The sequence below is a fragment of the Schistocerca gregaria genome, chromosome X (genome assembly GCF_023897955.1).
Source record: "Schistocerca gregaria isolate iqSchGreg1 chromosome X, iqSchGreg1.2, whole genome shotgun sequence".
In the NCBI taxonomy this organism is placed as follows: Eukaryota; Metazoa; Arthropoda; class Insecta; order Orthoptera; family Acrididae; genus Schistocerca; species Schistocerca gregaria.
This window is the reverse complement of record NC_064931.1, coordinates 409241220-409247814: the sequence shown is the minus strand read 5'-3', so window position 1 is coordinate 409247814 and position 6595 is coordinate 409241220.

The following is a 6595-nucleotide window of genomic DNA, read 5'->3' as shown; positions in this document are numbered from 1 at the left end:
CTTCGTTAATCAATTATTTTGTAATATTACAAATAATATTTCAGGTTTAAAAATCTGCTAGGTGCTAGTAGTAATAGGCAAGAAAGCTTATTTTGAAAAATGAAGAAACTGCAAGACAGCTGCTTAATCCACAATCTTTTATTGTGTGCACAACTGGGTTCAGAACACTTAAAGTTCCATCATCTGGTATAAATTGTAATAATAAAAACATCCTGTTACACATGAATGGGAGAGGATCTTAAACTGTGAAATATCAGATAAGGAACTTTGTTGCTAAATTCCAAAATTAAAACAATTAAAAAGGGAAAACAGGACGTTACTTCCAAGTAACATCACTTTAATCATCTGAGGCCATCTTCACCCCAATGTTGTCTGTGAAAAAGATAAAAGGTGCCTAGGAAAATCTGAGAAAAATGGACATGACAACTGGACACTAAAAGTTACTAAAATAAGGAAACATGTAAAATGCAATAAAATGGGGATGCCCAGAATGATTAAAATTTATTTTGCATGTAATTTTTTAGTGTAAGAATGTTGAATTTTGAGAGCTGAAAAATCCACAAATGGAACTGTACAAGACACACACATCCTATTTTCCTTTCACCATAACACACAATAGAATGGCAACATTACCTTCAACAGGCTGGAACTGTGTTATAAAATAGCTCTACATGCTCTCAGAATAGTGTAAAATGTTAACTGGTAATACATATTGCCACTGAGAATAGATAACTAAAACCAATCAATGTCCAGAAATAAATTTGGTACCCTTAAGAAGCTGACAATTATTTATGCAGAAACCCACAGGGATATCACAATTACAAACATTAGCTCCAATTATAAGTTTTTTTTTTTCATGAAACTTGACATATTTTATCATAAAGTTCACTGCTATACTGTTATGAAAACAGTCAATTTCTGGAAGAGATAAATATTCCTCACACAAAAAGAATCAGATTGTAGAAACAATGGGAAGTGTGAAAAGTAATGCTATTGTAAAGAAAATTGAAGTTGCTGATTCATGACTATCGTGTCACCACTAAATTGCTGAAGTTGGCTACACTGGATTTTCTTAGAAACAAATCATCTGAGAACACTGTTTTGTTGCCACTGTATGTTCTGCATCATCCAGTTCCTTTGTTTTTAATCATGCGTTTGATGAGAATGCAGTTCTGAGCTCTTGTGCTGAGCTGTATCCAGAGTCAATTATTGCTTAAAAATTTGTTGCAGTTTTTAACTATTCATTTGAAAACAAAAGTAAGTCCCCTAATGTTACAATAATAATGTGAAATGCTTTCGTAATGAAACAATGGACTAGAATGATTTTTCATTATGTAATTACTTTTTAGGTTACACCAATCATCTTTTGAATTGTTTATAACAAATATTGGTTTTGTGGCTGAAGAAAGATGGAAAGTACAAGTTGGCAGTGTCTCCTTGGACAGTATCTGCAAGATATATGTGATAATGCCCTGACTTGCATGAATGGACTGACCAATGGAGAATAACAACTTTTATTATGGCAAAGCAATATTAATTCATACTGTGATTTAAGTGTTTCATGTGGGTGTATGTGTTATACACAAAGACAGGTACCTGTGCAGATTCTCTCTACATACGAAAATTAGCTGTGGTCCCTTCAAGTGACATAAACAAGCAGTTTCATCTGGATTGTGTGAAATTAGTTTAGAAAAGGCAAAGACTTTCAAAATGAGAGGCTTTAGTATCACTCCTAGGGAGAAAATATGCCCACCTGTATCAAACTTACTAATGAAAAACAAGCAAGTGATGACTCATCACCAGGCTATGTAAATGACAGCAAAGTGAAGGTGGAGACTTCTGAAAAATCTGTACTCAATACTAGCTTAGCATTATCTCCTGCAAAGCTGCATTCGGTTGCTCAGCATAGTTGGTATGCAGCAGCAAAAAAAAAAAAAAAAAAAAAAAAAAAAAAAGGAATTGGCAGCTGGGGCTCTGAAAACTAAAATTTCATGTACATATCAAGTTGAGCTGGCAGCTGATGCAAGCTCTATCGCTGACTGTGATTTAACAGAACTGGAAGCAAAGGCAAAACATCATGATGAACTCGTGGACAAAATCAAACAGAAAATTGAATATGCAAATAATTGTGAAAAAATTCAGTTACTTACTCGTGTGCTGCCAACATGGTCTTGACAGAAAGTGGGTTCCAGATTTTGGGTTTCTGAATATTTGGTACGACAAGCAAGAGCTCTGTTAATGGAGAAGGGAATTTTATCAATGGATGAGCAGAAAAGAAGAAAGACATTGCCACATGATACAGTGCAAAAAGCAAAACGCTTTTATTTGGATGACGAAAACACAAGAATAATGCATGGGAAAAAAGACAGTGAGCACCAGAAAAAATACCTATGAACAAAAGGGTCTTGTTTTAAGTAATTTAACTGAACTGTATCCTGAAAACAAAGTAGGATTCTCAAAATTTGCTTCTCTTCAACCAAAACAGTGTATAGTTGCAGGATCATCAGGAACACATACCGTATGTGTGTGCATTTACCACCAAAACATTAAATTGCTTCTAAATTCCATTTGTACTGAAGAAACATAACAAGATCTAATTAAAATGACATATGATATAAATAACTCAGCCTCTATGTTTTGTCTGTGTGAAAAATACCCCACCAGTTCATTGCTTCAAACCCACTTAGAAAATGAAATAGAAGACTGTGATCCTGATGAGATGGTACAGTACAGTCAATGGGTATCAACTGATAGAATGACTTTGTGTTCAAATCACTTCTCTATCAGAATTCTGTGACACACACTAATTAAGACAATTGAAAAACTTATTCCACACTCTTTTATTTCTCAATCACAATCTATCTGCAAATAAAGTAGGAAACACTTAATGAAAGATCAGTGTTAATTTTAAAGGATTTCAGTGAAAATCTCAATTTTGTTGTTCAAGGTGAAGTACAGGGGCACCATTGGAACAATGGCAGCTGCACTCTTCACACTGTCCATATACATTACAAAAAGTTGCATGCAAAAAGTATTTGTATTGTTTCTGATGACCTAGAACATGATGTTGCTTTGGTGTATCAGAGTAGACTTTATTGAATTTTGTTAGGTATGAATTTCTAGAAACTCATCTTGTGTATGTTGAATATTTCACTGATAGTTGTGCTGCACAGTATAAAAATTGTAAGAATTTCAGAAATATCTGCTACCCTGAACATGACTTCAACATAAAGTGAAGATGGTCCTCTTTTGCTAACAGCCATGGCAAATCTCCCTGTGATGGTATTAGTGGCACTGTTAAGACTTGTCACAAAAACAAGTTTGCAAAGAGTTTATAAAGACCAAATACTTACAGTTTCACAGGTATTTGACTTCTGTTGCAAGAACCTGCAAGGCATTTCAGTGCTCTTTGTTTCAAAAGATGAAATGGTAGAAGTCAGACATTATATTTCTCAGTGCTTCACAAGCACAAAAACAATTCCTGGGACACGATCTATGCATCACATTGTGCCATTACCACCAACCAAGACTGGAGCATAAAGGCTGAGCTGTGACACGGATTTTAGTTTTGTGCACGATTTCTCAGATGCACTTCCACCACTAATGCCAGAATGCACTGTGCAGCCCAAGTGCTATGTTACATGTGCATAGGACTCTTCTTGGTATTTGGGAATAGTTGTGAAGGTGAATTGTGAAGATGATGATACAATAAGGTTCATGCATCCTCCTCATGCATCCCCATCCTTGTATTGGCCTGATAATGATGTTTGTGATGTTTCTTTCTCTCATACTGTGTGAAGTTGATGTCACCACAGCAACAGGCCGTACTTATTCTCTGAGCAGTGAAGTTGGTGGAAGAAAAGTGCTTCTCATACAGAAAAATATTATCTGAGCAGCAAATAGTCTTATCACATGTGTAGTGCCGAATAAACATGAATGCAAATTGCAGCACTATCATTTTGTGCAGTGTTGACAATATTGGCTTTTGACAAAATGTTTAAATATTATAAACAAACTGATATGTATTTTTATATTGAGTTAATTTGGTTATGGCAGAGGTGAGAAAGTGTTCATATGTCATGTAATGTACAAGTTGCCCTATATTTTATCATGTGAAACTAAATGTCCGAAAGAATATTCAGGGACAAAACTGCCAGCATACCATTTTTTGTTTAAAAAAAAACTGCAGCCAATTTTCAAATTTTTACAGTTTGCTTTGAAGTAAAGTACTGCATCAAACTTTCAGCAGTTGCTACCAACAGAAGTATATAAAGCAATAAAAATTGGCAGAAGTTCATGATATTAGATACAAAAGCAGTACACAAAATCTCAGTTTACAACTGGATAATGGGTGTCATGGCCTGTGTGTCTTCACATGGAATGATCCCTTGTTGACACCCAGTCAAATGTGTAACCTGTGGTAGGGATGCGCATGAGGGCAATTGTCCACCTCCTCCCCGCGCTTTCAGCTGCAATGGTGGCCATGCCGCAGCCTCTTGGTATTTTCCAGTGTGTCTCAATTAGTGGGCTGTCCAGTAGATTCAAGTAATGAAAAAGTATCTTACCCAGTTGCTCACATGTTACTGGCTATTCACAAACCCTGTGTTCTCCTGTCTGGCACCTATAGTGCAGTTCTTTCTACCCCCCACTCCATGAAGGACATGGCCATGCAGACATGCGACCTCCAATGCAGCACTAAGATTTTTAAATTGCCCAGCATCAAGATAGCATCACCATCCCCTGGCCAGCTGTGCAAGCCATCAGACACTCACCTCAAGGGACGAAACCACCAGCTACACAACCGGTGGGCCAGAAAGGATAGGAGGAGTACTCCCATGGGGACTTCCTACATCCCTCCAGCCAACCAATACCCGAGTCTCCTACTAGCCGGAAAGGCTTCTCCTTCGCCAACTCGAAGGTGCTCTTTGACGGTGTCGCCACGTGGTACCTTAGCCCAGCCAGCCTCTGTGTTGCCGATATGCACCACTGACCGCTTTTCAGCGTTGGAATCCACAGTCCAACATCACAAGCAAGCCGATGCTTCTGTGGAACCCATGGAGCAGGATCCTTCCTGCTTCTATGCCCTGTAGTAGCAACTCTTCACAGGCTGTCACTCAGCAGCCACTGAGGTGACACCTCTACATCTCATCCTCATCGTGACTCTCCTCCAGTGGAACACTTGTGGCCTTCGGTACCACAAAGAGGATTTATGGCTGCATTTAGCACGGCAGTGTCCCCTTGTACTTTGCCTTAAGGAAATGAAATTACGCCCTCATGACTGCTTTGAGCTATCACATTCCTTCCGGTTCATTTTGACCTACCCCCTGAGGTCAGCTCCCTATCTTATGGGGTCATCATGCTGCTCATACGGGATGACATTCATAGTCAACCCATCTACCTGACTATCCATCTTCAAGCTGTTGCAGTTTGCCTTTTCTTTCCCAACCTGACTTTTTCCCTCCATATCATTTGTGTCCCTCCATTATTCGATGTCACCAGGCACCAGGGCAGACTTCCTTCAGCTTATCAGGCAGTTACCTCCCCCATTTTTGTTAATCGGTGGCTTTAATGCACATCATCCCCTTTGGGGTTCTCCCAGGACTGGTACGAGAGGTGCCCTCTTGGCTGATCTTACCCACCTTAACCTCTACTGCCTCAACACTGGAGCACCCACTTTCCTTCCCGACTCCTCACACATCTATTCCCATTTGGACCTATCCTCCTGCACTATCCAGCGTGTCCATCATCTTGAGTGGTCCATTCTTTCTGACACATACTCGAACGACCATTTCCTGTGTGCTATCCATTTGCTAACTCCTACCCCACCTGCATGCACACACAAATGGCACCTTACTAAGGCTGACTGGCAACTTTTCTCCTCCCTAGCGACCTTCGAAGAACAAGATTTCTCCACTTGTGATGACCAGGTTGAATATCCCACAAACATTACCCTTACTGCTGCAGAATGTTCCATTCCTCGTACTTTCTGTTTAACATGCCGTGTCCCAGTCCCTCGGTGGACAGAGGCATGCTGCGATACAATTTGCGCATGGAGATGTGCTCTCTGCATTTTTAACCATCATCCTACGATGGCAAACTGCATTCATTATAAACAGATGCATGCAAAGTGTCATTGCATTCTTTGGGATAGCAAAACAGCTAGCTAGATTTCATTCACTAGTTCTTTTAACAGGTCCACCCCTTCCTCTGTCATGTGAGCCAACCTCCGATGGCACTCTGGTTCCAAGATCCAACACCTTGGGCCACCATTTTATGGAAATTTTGAGCTTTTCCCACTATCACCCTGCCTTCCTCCATCGGAAACGAGTGGAGGAGGCTCGGGCAATACCCTTATCTTCTCTGAATCGCGAGTACTACAATGCCATCTTTACTATGAGGGAGCTAGATCTTGCTCTCAGTTCATCCCAATCCTCTGCCTCAGGGCTGGATGCCATCCACATTCAGATGTTGCAGCACCTTTCTCTTGTGATCCCAGATTGTGGCTGTGTTTTTCGATTTGGAGGAGGCCAACAACACCTGCTGGAGAACAGGTATCCTCCTTATTCTTTACGCATGGGGCTTCTGTGGCCACCTG